At 38.8% G+C, this 14714-nt stretch overlaps 1 protein-coding gene across 2 annotated transcripts in view; it reads right to left on the bottom strand.

Annotated features, from left to right (window-relative positions):
• kdm6ba (lysine (K)-specific demethylase 6B, a) overlaps positions 1 to 14714 on the bottom strand; it is a 487454-nt gene that overhangs the window by 437354 nt on the left and 35386 nt on the right. The gene's annotated exons all lie outside the window — the stretch shown is intronic.

Consider the following 14714-nt stretch of genomic DNA (forward strand, 5'->3'; position numbering starts at 1 on the left):
ACTGGGCCACTTAAGCGGAATAACTGACCCTACATATAATGTCAAAATTTGGGATACTGCTATCACTTGCAGGTATGTTCAATGCTAGCTTGATGATTGTTTCTTCATCTGTAACATCAGCTCAGATCACATCAACACAAGTTTAAAAACTCATCATAATTATCATAATGCTAATTCCTACTGAAACTACTGTGGAATGATGGGCTTGTGTTGTTACAGGGTTATTAGTATAAGGATATCTGTCATCTTTGGTTCACTTAAGATAATGATAATGGTTTTCCGGTCCAATTCAGTCCACTACAGTTGCATGACTCAAGCCTACGAAAAAACTCACACCTCATCATCAGCTCCTTTGTTTTCCAAATGTATCAAGCAGCACAGGCAGCAAACAGCCTGCTATCCCATCCCCAAACCAACGCAATATGCATCGTATAGAAGATTCTTTTAGCTCAGGTCTGTTTATCTGGGTGTGAGGTGCTTGGAATTGTTGAGGTAAATAATATATAGTCATTTGGAATACATACTTTACATTTCAAATGTGTTCCGTCTCTACCATGATCTATGTAAATGTAGGATGACAGGAAATGCGAGGCAGGAATTGTTTAACACATAACTAAAACAGAAATGTTTTAGTAATAATTGACAAAATGTAGACATGAAGTGTATAATGTGTGAAGACTTACGTCCAAATATCAAATAAACACTTTCAAAAAAGTTATGCAAGTACTGTAAAGTAATCCCTCCTCGATCGCAGGGGTTGCGTTCCAGAACCCCCCCCCCCCCCGCGAAAGGTGAAAATCCGCAAAGTAGAAACCATATGTTTATATGGTTATTTTTATATTGTCATGCTTGGGTCACAGATTTGCACACAAAGACAGGAGGTTGTAGAGAGACAAGAACTTTATTCAAACACTTTAAAGAAACATTTGTCTCTTTTTCAAAAGTTTAAACTGTGCTCCATGACAAGACAGAGATGACAGTTCTGTCTCACAATTAAAAGAATGCAAACATACCTTCCTCTTCAAAGGAGTGCGTGTCAGGAGCAGAGAATGTCAGAGAGGGAGAGAGAAAAAGCAAACAATCAAAAATCAATAGGGCTGTTTGGCTTTTAAGTATGCGAAGCACCGCCAGACAAAGCAGCTGCAAGGAAGGGAGCAATGTGAAGGTAGTCTTTCAGCATTTTTTAGAGGAGCGTCTGTATCCTCTAGGCCAGTGTGCGAACAGCCCTTCTGCTCACACCCCCTTCGTCAGGAGCAGAGAATGTCAGAGAGAGTGAGAGAGACACAGAAAAACAAACAATCAAAAATCAATATGTGCCTTTCGAGCTTTTAAGTATGCGAAGCACCGTGCAGGAAGCATGTCGCTTGACAAAGCAGCTGCACGGAAGGGAGCAATGTGAAGATAATCTTTCAGCATTTTTAGACAAGCGTCCGTATCGTCTAGGGGTGCGAACAGCCCCCCTGCTCACACCCCCTCTGTCAGGAGCAGAGAATGTCAGAGCAAGAGAGAGAGAGAGAGAGAGAGAAAAGCAAACAATCAAAAATCGATACGTGCTGTTTGATCTTTTAAGTATGCGAAGCACCGTGCGGGAAGCATATCGCTTGACAAAGCAGCCACATGTAAGCCCAGCAAAGAAGGGAGCAATGTGAAGCTAATCTTTCAGCGTTTTTTGAGGAGCGGCCGTATCCTCTAGGGGTGCGAACAGCCCCCGTGCTCACAATATATTTGAGGAGTTTTATTTAATACGTAATATGCGCTCTGTTGGGTAGCTTCTCAGCCATCTGCCAATAGTGTCCCTTGTATGAAATCAATTGGGCAAACCAACTGAGTAAGCATGTACCAGAAATTAAAAGACCCATTGTCCGCAGAAATCCGCGAACCAGCAAAAAATCCACGATATATATTTAAATATGCTTACATATAAAATCCGCGATAAGAATGAAGTCACGAAAGTCGAAGCACGATATAGAGAGGGATTACTGTATAACAAAATAAGTGCACACTTTTATTCAAGAATATAGGGTTAGGGTACAATGCTGACACGATAAGCAAGAAGTTGTGGGTTAGATTCTGCGCTCTTCCAAGATTTACTGTTTTGAGTAGTGAGCTGCTCTTATTCTTACTATTAAAGAACAAAATATACATTTGATTTGTTTGAGTCTGTAACAGCCAGTGTAAATTTATGGTACTTGTAAAGTTAGCTTTTTTTTTTTTTATTATTCAGTTTTATTGCCTCAGTCATGTACACATTCCCCCCGATCCGACACTGCTAGTTTTCAAATAAAGATGCGTTATAACAGAGGTGAACTCTGAGTTAGGATTAGGAATGAGGATTAGGGCTCTACATCGGAGAAAGAGAACAGAAGCCCTCCCCGCGAGAAACGTCGAGTCACACATAAGAACAACACAGCTGTACCAGGCGTAAAGGAGCAAGATGGCACTGTTTGGATGCCGCAAGAGGTCGGGCGTCATCTTGCCAGTGTACCTCAGACACACATGTGCTTCAAAGAAACAGCAGGGCATGCCGAGCTCGCCAAGGTATTGTGCAAAGTTCTGTTTGTGACTAGGTTTTGTGATGGTCTTTATATAAAAAACATTCATATGTTACTTCTATAAAAGCCAGATTGAATGTTATTTACCTTGATTTATTTACTTATCTTTCTACAGCATAAAGTAACAAGTAGAATGCAGAGCTTCCTTTGTTTGATCAACACGGGCATGCTGACAAAGTACATGTGCAATGCTAATGCTACTTCAGTATGCGAATGACTTCAATTACAGGTGGAAGCTCCTGTCGCACTTTACGCAACTGTTGTTATAGTTCTGCCTTTATTCAGGAAAAGATCCCAGTCATCCCACGTGAGAAAGACTTTCTGAGACTAAGGTCATAAAGCTTATGAAACCGTTTCTGGGCAAAGCCAGAAGTTAAATAAGAATGTTCTTAATATTTTACAGTTTTGTACATACAGCCTGCATTAACTCATGCTGCAGACTATGGCGGTCTGGGCACTGCATGATGGCAAATTCCAATTGCTCTCTTCACCCAGCTGGTGCCACTCTCGGATTTTTTACTTTTATATGTGAATCCTTCAGCCAGTAACACCTCAAGTTCACAACCATTCAAGTTTCATATTATGCCTTTTTTTCCTTATCTTATAGTAAAAATGTCTCTCAGGAACATGGGCAAATTTATATGGTGACTGGATCATGAATATTAAAATCCATATATTGTTACTGACAAGTGGTGATGGAGAGTGCCTAGAAGGGCATGTACGAGCACATAGTCTTTAATTTGATTTGAGATTTATAAGCGAACTTGGCAGAGCTTGGCATGGCACATGGTGTATGTATAGTATTATAAATCCAATAATTTTTTTGTACATACGCCATTTTTGCCCTTAAAGCGTAACCAATTTTTTTTTTTATCTTTTATTGAATTTATTAAAAGCATATAACATACCATACAATCAAGTCAAACTTAGCAAAACTAAATTCAAATCCACCCCCACTCATGAGAAAGAGAGAAAGGCCCATCAGCCACAGCAAAAATGTTAAGATTAGTAAACGGAGAAAACACTCTTTTCCCCTAATATAAACACTTATTCTAAAATGTTATTCATTAGTTCCTGCCAGGTTTTAAAACAGTTTTGAACAGATCCTCTATGTGAGAATTTGATTTTTAATAATTTCAAATAGTATAAAACATCGGTTACCACTGACTTGAAAGAGGTGAGTTAGGATTCTTCCTGCTGAGCAAGACAACTCTACTTGCAAATAGTGAAGTAAAGGCAGTTACAGTTTGTTTGTCCTTCTCCACTTTAAGCCCATCTGGGAGTACACCAAGCACAGCTATTAATGGGCTAGGAGTGATTGTGACACCAAGGTTGTCTGATAGGCATTTAAAATTTTTTGTCCAGAATGATGTTAATTTGGTGTACAGTAATCCCTCGCGATATCGCGCTTCGCCTTTCGCGGCTTCACTCTATCGCGGATTTTATATGTAAGCATATTTAAATATATATCGAGGATTTTTTGCTGGTTCACGGATTTCTGCGGACAATGGGTCTTTTAATTTCTGGTACATGCTTCCTCAGTTGGTTTGCCCAGTTGATTTCATACAAGGGACGCTATTGGCAGATGGCTGAGAAGCTACCCAACTTACTTTTCTCTCTCTCTCTCTCTTACTCTGACATTCTCTGCACCTGACGTAGGGGGTGTGAGCAGGGGGGCTGTTTGCACACCTAGACGATATGGACGCTCGTCTAAAAATGCTGAAAGATTACCTTCACGTTGCTCCCTTCTGTGCAGCTGCTTCGTGAAGCTACATGCTGCACGGTGCTTCGCATACTTAAAAGCTCGAAAGGCACGTATTGATTTTTGATTGTTTGTTTTTATCTGTCTCTCTCTCTGACATTCTCTGTTCCTGACGGAGGGAGTGTGAGCTGCTGCCTTCATTGCAACTGCTTTATACGGCGGTGCTTCGCATACTTAAAAGCCAAACAGCCCTATTGATTTGTTTGCTTTTCTCTCTCTCTCTGACATTCTCTGCTCCTGACGTGCACTCCTTTGAAGAGGAAGATATGTTTGCATTCTTTTAATTGTGAGACGGAACTGTCATCTCTGTCTTGTCATGGAGCACAGTTTAAACTTTTGAAAAAGAGACAAATGTTTGTTTGCAGTGTTTGAATAAAGTTCCTGTCTCTCTACAACTTCCTGTGTTTCTGTGCAAATCTGTGACCCAGGCATGACAATATCAAAATAACCATATAAACATATGGTTTCTACTTCGCGAATTTTCACCTTTCGCGGGGGGTCTGGGACGCAACCCCCACGATCGAGAAGGGATTACTGAACGCCCAAAACATATGGCCCAGTGAGGCTGGAGCTCAATTGCAACATTCACAGGTTCGGTCTTGGTGTGGAAACATTTTGGACAATTTTAAAAGAGATGAATGTGCTTGATAAAAGATTTCAAGTTGAATAATTGAATGTTTTGCGCATATGTAGCTAGAGTGAATTCTGTGTGTGGTTGCCTTCCGTTTCTGAAATGCTGTACTGTACTCTGGGATCTTTAAAAGGAAGGGACTTTAAAATGTTTTTATATATTACTAGGGGGCCTCGGCCCCCTGCTTGCTTCGTTCGCCAACCCCTTTCACCCCCTGCCAGTGGCTGCTTCTCCGAAACCCCTCTTAAACGGTGATACAATGGGAAACAAATAAATATTTTTATTTAACTCCTCTTTGCTCGAGCAGCCACTGGCGTGCAGCTGCTGCCCTCACGCATGATCTGCAATTCGCTTACCTACCCTTCCCCTCCCTTCGCCAGTGGTAAGCGCTGTTGTGAAGAGGGGGGCTGAGCGCACCTCAAGGAGACGCGGCCGCTCCTCCGAAACCCCACTTAAATGGTGATACATTGGGAAACAAGTAACAGGTGTTTTTTTCACGTCCTCTTTGGTTGAGAAGCTGTTGGCTTGCTGCTGCTGCATGCCTTGTGATCTGCATTTCGTGCAGAGCTTCAAATGTTTAAAAGCCTGTACAGCACCTGAATATTCAATCTCTTTTCACTGTTCCGTTATTTCCCCTGAGTAATATTTTCAGTTTGTTTGCGGTAATGCAATCATTACTCTCATTTATTGAGATTTTCGAATTTTCCTACTTCCAACATCTCTAACCTGCTCTGCCTGTGTAACACAGGACTTGCGTCTGAGGGTTTAAAGTATGACGTGACTTGTCCGTCTCGCGGGAAGTGAAAGTGTCTCTGTCTCTCTTCAAAAGATCTCTCTTCTAAAGATCACGTCTCAACCCCGGGAAAAAATCTTGTCAAAAGTTTTTTTTTATAACAGAGAGATATAAAGACTGATCAATATATTTTCTGGAATAAAAATAGGTGGGAGATGAAGAAAATTGGGCTGATTTCATTTAGCAAGTTTATAATTTGGAGATAGTGGAAATATTGTGTTGATGTGAGATTAAATTTGGACAGTAATTGTTCATAAGATGCAAAGACATTTATATACAAATCTCTAAATGATTTAATTCCATACGTTTTCCAAACATTAATAACAATGTATTATGTAGAGGTGTCACAAATAAAATATTCGCTAACTTGAAGTGTTTCCTACATTTGTTCCATATTCTGAGTGAATGAAGGACAATTGGGTTGTTAGTATATTGACGATACCTTATATTTACTGGTGTACAAAGCAAGGAATATAAAGAAGTACTGCAGGATTTCATTTCTATTGCAGACACAAGCTAGTGTGTGTTCATCTATTTGTGTCAATGTCCAGGTATGTATAGCTTGTATGTTTGCTGCCCAGTAATAAAATTGAAAATTAGGTAGAGGCATGCTACCTTCTGATTTAGGTTGTTGTAGGATCACCTTTGAATGCATGCAAGTTTTCGTATTCCAAATAAATGAGGTTATGATTGAATCTAATTTCCTAAAAAAAGATTTGTTAATGTATATGGGGATGTTTTGAAATAGGAACAGAAGCTTAGGGAGGATATTTATCTTGACAGTGTTCATTCTTCCTGCTAAAGTAAGATGGAGGATAGACCATCTATTCATGTCATGTTTAATTTTGTCTATGCAAACAGCAAAATTTTGCTGAAAAAGAGTTTTATATTTACTTGTGATGTTGACCCCTAGTAATTTAAACTGATTTGCAATGATAAAAGGGAAGGTATCCAAGTTAATGCTGTTTGCTAGAGAATTCACTGGAAAGAGCACACTTTCTTCAAATTAATTTTGAGTCAAGATATTTTTTGAAATTCTGCTAGTACAGTTAGGGCTGCAGGCACAGAATTTTGTGGGTCTGATATATACAGTACCATATCATCTGTATATAGTGATATTTTCTGTTCTAGTCCTTCTCTGAAAATCCCCTTTATCTCAGATGCATTTCGAAAGTAAACAGCAAATGGCTCAATAGCGATTGCAAATAGCAGTGGTGACAAGGGGCATCCTTGACTAATACCACGTTCTAGTTTGAGGTAGTCTGAGATACTGTTGTTAATACAAACTGAAGCTTCTGGACTGGTTTACAGTAGTTTGGTCCATGCACATATGCTTGGGCCAAACACAACTTTATGTAAAGTGGTGAACGGGTAATCCCATTCAACCATATCAATTGCTTTTTCTGCATCCAAAGATAATGTGATCTCCGGAGTGTTAGACTTTATGGGTGAATATATTACATTAAATAGGCATCGAAGATTGGAGGCCAAATGTCTACCTTTAATAAATCCGGTTTGGTCTTGTGATATTACTGAAGGGAGCACTTTCTCAATCCTTCTAGCTAGGGCTTTGTAAAGTATCTTAACATCAGTATTCAATAGTGAGATTGGTCTGTATGATGCACATTGTAACAAGTCCTTATTTTTCTTAAGAAAACTGTAATTAATACTTGGTGAAAAGTTTGAGGTAGATTTTTTGTCTCTGGCTTCTATAAATGCTGCTAATAAGAGGGGAGCTAAGTTAACTGAAATTTTTTTTTATAAAATTCAGCAGGGTAGCCATCAGGACCTGCTGCTTTCCCACTCTGAAGTGAGTTTATAGCGTCTAGTAATTCTGAAAATTCCTCTGCATTTAGAGTATCTAGCTGTGGTATCCATAATGTATCAAAAAACACATCATATTGTGTCTTGCGTTCTTTAAACTGAGTAGAATATAAGGACTTATAGTAGTCTCTAAATGTGTGCATTATATTTTCAGGGCCAATAATTCAATTCTCTTCGTGTTCATAGTAATGATGTTGTGATTTAAAAATTAGTTGATCTGTTTCTTTTGTTGTCAAAAGGCTGAGTTCTGATTGCAAAGCCTGTCTTTTCCTAAAAAGTGCCTCATTTGGAGACCTGGCCTGTTCTTGATCTATTCTGATAATTTTACTGATTAACTCTGATGACTTCTTGGTTTGTGATTTATTTTTGTGAGAAAGATACAAGATAATCTATCCTCTTAAAAATGCCTTCAGAGTTTCCCAGAGTATTCCTGCAGAAACCTCAAGAGGATGCATTTGTCTCTAAAAATTCAATTTGCTTGGATATAAATTCTATACAGTTCTCATCAGCTAATAACAGGGGGTTAAGACACCAGCTGTGAGATGAGTATGTGGGGCTCAGTTATGATCAAATAAAAACTGTGTGATTATTTTTGCAGTGTTAGATGTTGTCACCCCTGTAGCTAAAGTTCTATACAGGTATGGATTTAAAACACAATTAAAGTCTCAGGCCATTAAAATTTTGTGAGTGTTCAAGTTAGAAATGGATACAAATACGTTTTGGATGAAGTCTCTATCATTGGGCACATAGATATTTACCAAAATCACTTTACAATTAAATTAATTAATTACCCATAACCATCATATATCACCAGTCATGAATCTAAGCAAAGGCTTCATACATGATGCCCTAGATCAAATATCATTAGCTGGGATAACCTATTCACAGAATATCCTCTGTGCCACAGTGGAATTCATCAACTGGCATTTCATTTAAAGATCAACTGTCTTTCTGATGAAGCAGACAACAGACATCTACGGAAGAAAACCAAGATTCAAGAAAGTCATGCCCAAACTGAACATATGTGACTTGATGATTAAATGTGTCAGTCATCTAAGGTCAAATAAATAACCTTGACAAACTTGTTTCAAATGACCACTGATGAAGATGATGGTATTAGGCTCTGGACAGTGTGTTAAATACTGCAGTGTTGCACTGTTGGCTAAATACTGAAATCTTACAATGGAATTATTAAATATACAATGAATCGGCTGTGGGGAATACTATTACTTAGGATACGCATATCTTAAGTGGGGATATGTGTCACATTCAGACACATAATTTACAAACAACCGCTTTTCATAAGATGTACACACTTAAGGTCTGTGTGTGCAATGCTGATATAGCTATTTCATCATCCAAATTAAGGTTAGTGTGTGCCCTTAACCAATTCACCACTCTGCCACAGACCAGATCTGTAGCTCTGGTCAGTTAAAACCACAGAAGGAAGCAGAAGGTCCTTCCAAGGGTAAGGTAGTGTTTGGGAACACAGGAAGACCAGATTAGTAATCTTGGTAACTTTCTACTGTCTGCCATCCCACTCCTCAGCATCACTGAGACCAAAGCTAGAACTAATGTCTGCGTTGGGCTCCTATTAAAACTTTTTCTCTGAATCCTCTCGAGGCCTGTGAATAGACATGCTTTCTTTCCCTGTATGACGGGATGCTATTACTCCATCTCCTAGCCCCAGCCAACCTGCTAAGAGCTAGCTGTCTATCAGCTTATATAATACTTTTTTTTTGCAAGCCCACTAATGGGCACTGAGTGGTTCATAACAGCATTAACTCGTTTTTTAAATTTATTTTCAGGTTGTCCAAAGAGTTAACTGGGTCTCTCAAGTACCCCAGGACCTCTATAATTCACACCTTGGTTTTAGGTTTCATCGTTATCCAAAACACCCATGTTGTATCATCATCATCATCACCATTAGTATTTTCCAATGTGCTTCCATTATGTATTAACAAAAAGAATATATCATCATTATCAGTCTCATTCAACCCAATTAAAATCTGTCAACACCATCAACATTAGTCCTGTTCAGTAGGGATGGGCAGAGCGATACTTAAGTATTGATGCTTCCATTCCTGAACTTTTAATTTAAACCTCAACGTTCACATTAAAAGTATCGATATTACACATTTTCAATAACATGCAAATTTATTAGATATTATTTTGAAAAAGCATTTGATGGTGAGCACATGATTAAATATGTTATACTGTGTAAAACAGGAGCTGCTTTTCCTTCCACATTTTTTTAAGTCCTGCATTCACTCTGGCAGTGCTATAGTCCACCAGCCAAAGTAGTGGAACTGTCTAAAGCAGAAAGAAACCGAAGCGTTTTTTAGAGTTATTTTACTCCACCGAATGAAAAATAATGACGCAAAATGTGATATGTGTCAGAAGACTTTACGTTACTACAGCAACACCACAAACCTAGTAAAACACATAAAAGTCAGTCACGTGGAGTTACAGTGGGAGGCAATCAGAAGAGTGCACAGACACTCGGGCTGCAGTCTACTCTTAAAGAAGCCTTTCATAAAGGCAGGCAGTACACAGGCAATGGTAGTATTGTAATGTGATGTAAGGTTATTGTAATTGTTTGAACAAAAAATAATCAGTGCTTGTTTTTTTAGGGAGGAGTACATTACATTTATAGTTAAATGAATGGACAAACAGAACACATTTTCAAACTCAATATATTTATTATGTTCATTTTGTTTATATATATATATATATATATATATATATATATATATATATATTAGAAAAAAATCCTGGGACAAGACGAGACTTTTTAGCCTGGGATGAGACGTCACTTTTTCAGAGACATACTTTCAAGTTCCGCACCCCAAGGAGATGCATCCACTTCTCTGAAACCTCGCTTAAATGGTGATACAATCTATGTAAGCACAAAATAAGAGCAGCTTACTACTCAAAACTGTAAATGTGCCGGGGAGCTGGTGTCGAACTCACGACCTCTGGATAGTAAATTGGCAGTTCTAACCACAGCACTACGGAAGCTGTCGTATTTTACTTGTACCTTCTGAGAAAGTGTTTATTTGATATTTGGCCATCAGCCTTCACACATTATACAGTTCATGTTTACATTTTGTTATTTATTACTAAAATATGAAAAACGTTTCTGTTTTAACAATGTGTTTACATAGATTGCTATTGACACAAAACACACATCAAATTATTTCCCCTTACAATTCTGGGTAGCTCACTCCCAGATAATCAATCAAGGCAGGAACTGGGAGAACTTCTTGCCCGTTCTGAGGTGGTAGGGGGGATTGCATAACAGGCTACTTGCTGCTTGGGCTTATCGACACATTTATGAGACAAAAGACGCTGACGGAGAGGTGCAAAGGGATTTAAGGTGGGCCGGATTTACAAGTTTTTACATAAGCTCTGGTAATTCTACTGTTAAATGATGATACATTGGGAAACAAGTAGCAGTTGGTTTTTTTACCTCCTCTTTGCTCGATCAGCTACTGGCTTGCTGCTGCTTTCATTCCACATGATTGGCATTTCGGGCAGCGCTTCAAATGTTTAAAAGCCTGTACAGCACCTGTCCTTTTGTCCTCAAGCACTATGCAATCTCTTTTTGCTTTTCCATTATTTCACCGAGTATTATTTTCCATTTGTTTGTGCTAATGTGATCTTTTCACTCATTTTTTTTGAGACTTTCGAATTTTCCTACTTCCATTATCTCTAACCTGCTCTGCATGTGTATCACGGGACTTGCTTACAAAGGTTGTAAGTATGACATGACGTGCCTGTCTCACGGGACGTGAAAGTGTCGATCTTCAAAAGATCTCTCTTCAAAAGTGTTTCTCTGTCTCTCTTCAAAAGATCACGTCTAGTTGCCAGAAAAAAGTCTCGTCCCAAGATTTTTCAATACATATATATAGATTTTTTTTTTGTGGCTGTGTTGGGGGAAGACACCTGCTGTGGGACACTGCCTCCCCCATGACGATAGATGGGGAGTTCCCTGCAGCATAGCGGTGCCCCGGATTCCCGCAGGGCATCATGGAATCTGTAGTTCAGCATCCCAGCCCTGCTGGGTGCCATGGGTGCTGCCAGTAAATGCTATAGCCCGGAAATACTCGCACATCACGGGTCAGAAGCCCCAAAGTATTTCCGGCTGAAGAAAAACCTCAAGTATTCCATCTGACCCGGATAAGGAACTATATAAAGGATTACTGAAGACACAACAAGCGAGCCAGAGTTGGGAGGTAGTAGGACAGAGCTTGCTGGGAGGAGTGGAGGAGACATTTGTGTTTATTATTGTAATTATTGTTACTACATTTGTTATTTGCCTGTTTATGGTGGCGGCGGTGCTTTTGGGCACTATAAAATCAAGAAGAATACTTACAAACCTTCTTGGTGATTTTACCCTGTGTTTAGTGTGTCTGTCTGTTGGTTGAAAGAGATTGCAGCAACCTCTAGCGTCTTACAATATATATATATATATATATATATATATATATATATATATATATATATATATATATATATATATATATATATAATCTTTAAATCCCATTCCCTAGCGTGTCACTCGGGCTGTAAAAACAATGCCATAAGTAGTAGCCCCAAGCGTTATCCAAATAACTGTATAGCCGCGTCTTCTCCTCTCACCTGTAGGCATGCCTAGTAATAATGGCATCTTGTAAAATAATGTTTTTCAGCAGTTCAAGTGTTGCACGCTCTTGACAGTGTTACGATCAGTTATGTTGAGGAGCCTCTCATCAGCAGTGATGATGAAGTGAATCTATCTTCATTCAGTGAAACTGAAATGAACAGTGAAACCGAAATTGAGTCAGTATGACCCGGTATTGGATCGAAAAGAAATCAGTAGTATCATCCATCACTTCTTTTAGTCTACGATAGGTTATATTCTTTGTAGTCATTTATTGTGTTATCACCACCCTTCTCATTCAGTCCAATTCAGAAACAAGAAATAACTTTCATTATCCTATCTGCTTGCTTCAAATCTACAGACCTCATAGTCATCAAAACCTTCATTTTTATCACCATCAACATCACATTTAACATAAGAATCCCTGAAGCCTACGAAAAAACTCATAATCACGGCCCACCTTAAATCCCTTAGCACCTCTCCATCAGCGTCTTTTGTTCTGTAGATGTGTCTATCAGCACAATAGCAATAATACAGTATATCGTTATTTGGAATACATGTATTTCATGTGTGTTCCATGTCTACAAAGATCTGGGTAAGTGTAGAATGAAAGCAAATGTGAGGCAAGAAATGCCACATGTTACACTAATAATGACGTGAAGTGTACAATGTGTGATGACATTTGAAAAGCATTTGATTTACATGTTGCTGTCAATGAGTTAAAAACTGGAGCTCAAATGTCGATTGACAGGGGACAGGGAGTTTATACACACATACATTCATAGATGATAACGTCACTATTCGAAAACGCTTTGCCATGGAGTACAGGCAAGATCGAAAAAAAAAAAAACATGTTCAAATGACAATTCATGTTCAAATGGCATAGCGTTTTCAAATAGTGACGTTTTCATGTATGACTGTATGTGTGTGTGCACGAGAGAGGCAGAGACAGATTTGATCTCATTCAAGTGGTTACTGGAATATAAAATAAACACTTTCTCAGAAGTATAACAAAACAAGTGTGCTTTTATTCAAGAATAAAACTGAATAACAAAAAATTTAAGTGACAACAAGATACACGAAGACATGACTCAGCAGCATTTGTCTGTTTGCTTATACCCCTTCAACATTGTCTTTTACAGGTAGCAAAACTTTATACCGGCTGATACAGACTGTAATCCAAGGCTTCTACTTTTTGGGCGCGTACACAGTCAGCATGACAATGCCAGATCTAAACACTAGTTTGGCGAATTGGTTGCATACTAAAGTGTCTATAGCTGCAAGTCCCATTTCACTTATGGTTCCAAGCAGAGTTGCATTTCGTTGCACCAGTCTATTTATTAGCCAGCGAAAGCACTGTGAAGAAGCTGTTGTTACAGTCCTGCCTTTGTCCAGTCTGATAACAATCACAGGACAACGTATCTTTGATTGCCGGTACAAAAAATAGTTCTGAGCAGTATCAGCCACAGCACCCACTGTGGTCATCGCTGCTCTTGTGAAAAGGATGGAGATGAATGTCATCAACTCAGAGAGGGAGAGGCAAGTTCATTGTACCACGTGAACGTGAACGTCATTGAGAGAATAAAACTGAATAATAAAACAACAAGCACTAACTTTTACAAGTAGCCAAAATTTAAACCGGTTGTTACAGACTCCAATCAAATATATGTTTTTATTATATTATAGTAATAATAATAATAGCAGCTCACTACTCAAAGCGAGGAGCACCCAGTCTCAAACCTGGGACCCTTTGGGTTATAAGGCGGCAGTTCTTACTTATGCACCATTCAAGAATACGTATAAACTCCCTATCGATTGACATTTGAGCTTGGGTTTTTAACTCACTGACAGCAACATGTAAATCAAATGCTTTTTTTTTTCCTCTGGTTATAAACTTCACATCATTATTAATATAACATGGAAAAAGTTTCTGCTTTAGGTATGTGTTCAGCATTTCTTGCCTCACATTTCCTTTCATCCTACACTTACCCAGATCTTTGTAGTCATTGAACACACATGAAATGCATGTATTCCAAATAATGATATACTGCATTATATACCCTATACAACTCCAGGAACATCACAAGCCAATAAGGAGCCTTGGCTTAAGCTGGGAGAACTTTTTGCCAGAGTTCCATCAAAGCTGGGGAAGGGACAGCAGGCTGCTTGCTGCTTGTGCTGAGCGACACATTTACAAAACAAAAGACACTGATAGAGAGGTGCGAAGGGATTTAAGATGAGCCAGGATTACGAGTTTTTCTGTAGGCGTCAGGGATTCTAGTGTTAATCCAATTCAGAATAAAAATGACATTAACACCTTCACTCCTGTGCAGTTTAGTTTCATTTGCCTTGTCTTCACTATTATTAACAACCCTACTGTATCATCATCAGCTTTACCATAAGTCCAATTCAATTTACTCTAGATTTTTCTCTTTACAATACTCAACACCTATCATCATCATCAACACCTTCATCATTATTCCCATGTAACCTAATTAAGAATGACC

Source organism: Erpetoichthys calabaricus, chromosome 3 (assembly GCF_900747795.2).
Source record: "Erpetoichthys calabaricus chromosome 3, fErpCal1.3, whole genome shotgun sequence".
Lineage (NCBI taxonomy): Eukaryota > Metazoa > Chordata > Cladistia > Polypteriformes > Polypteridae > Erpetoichthys > Erpetoichthys calabaricus.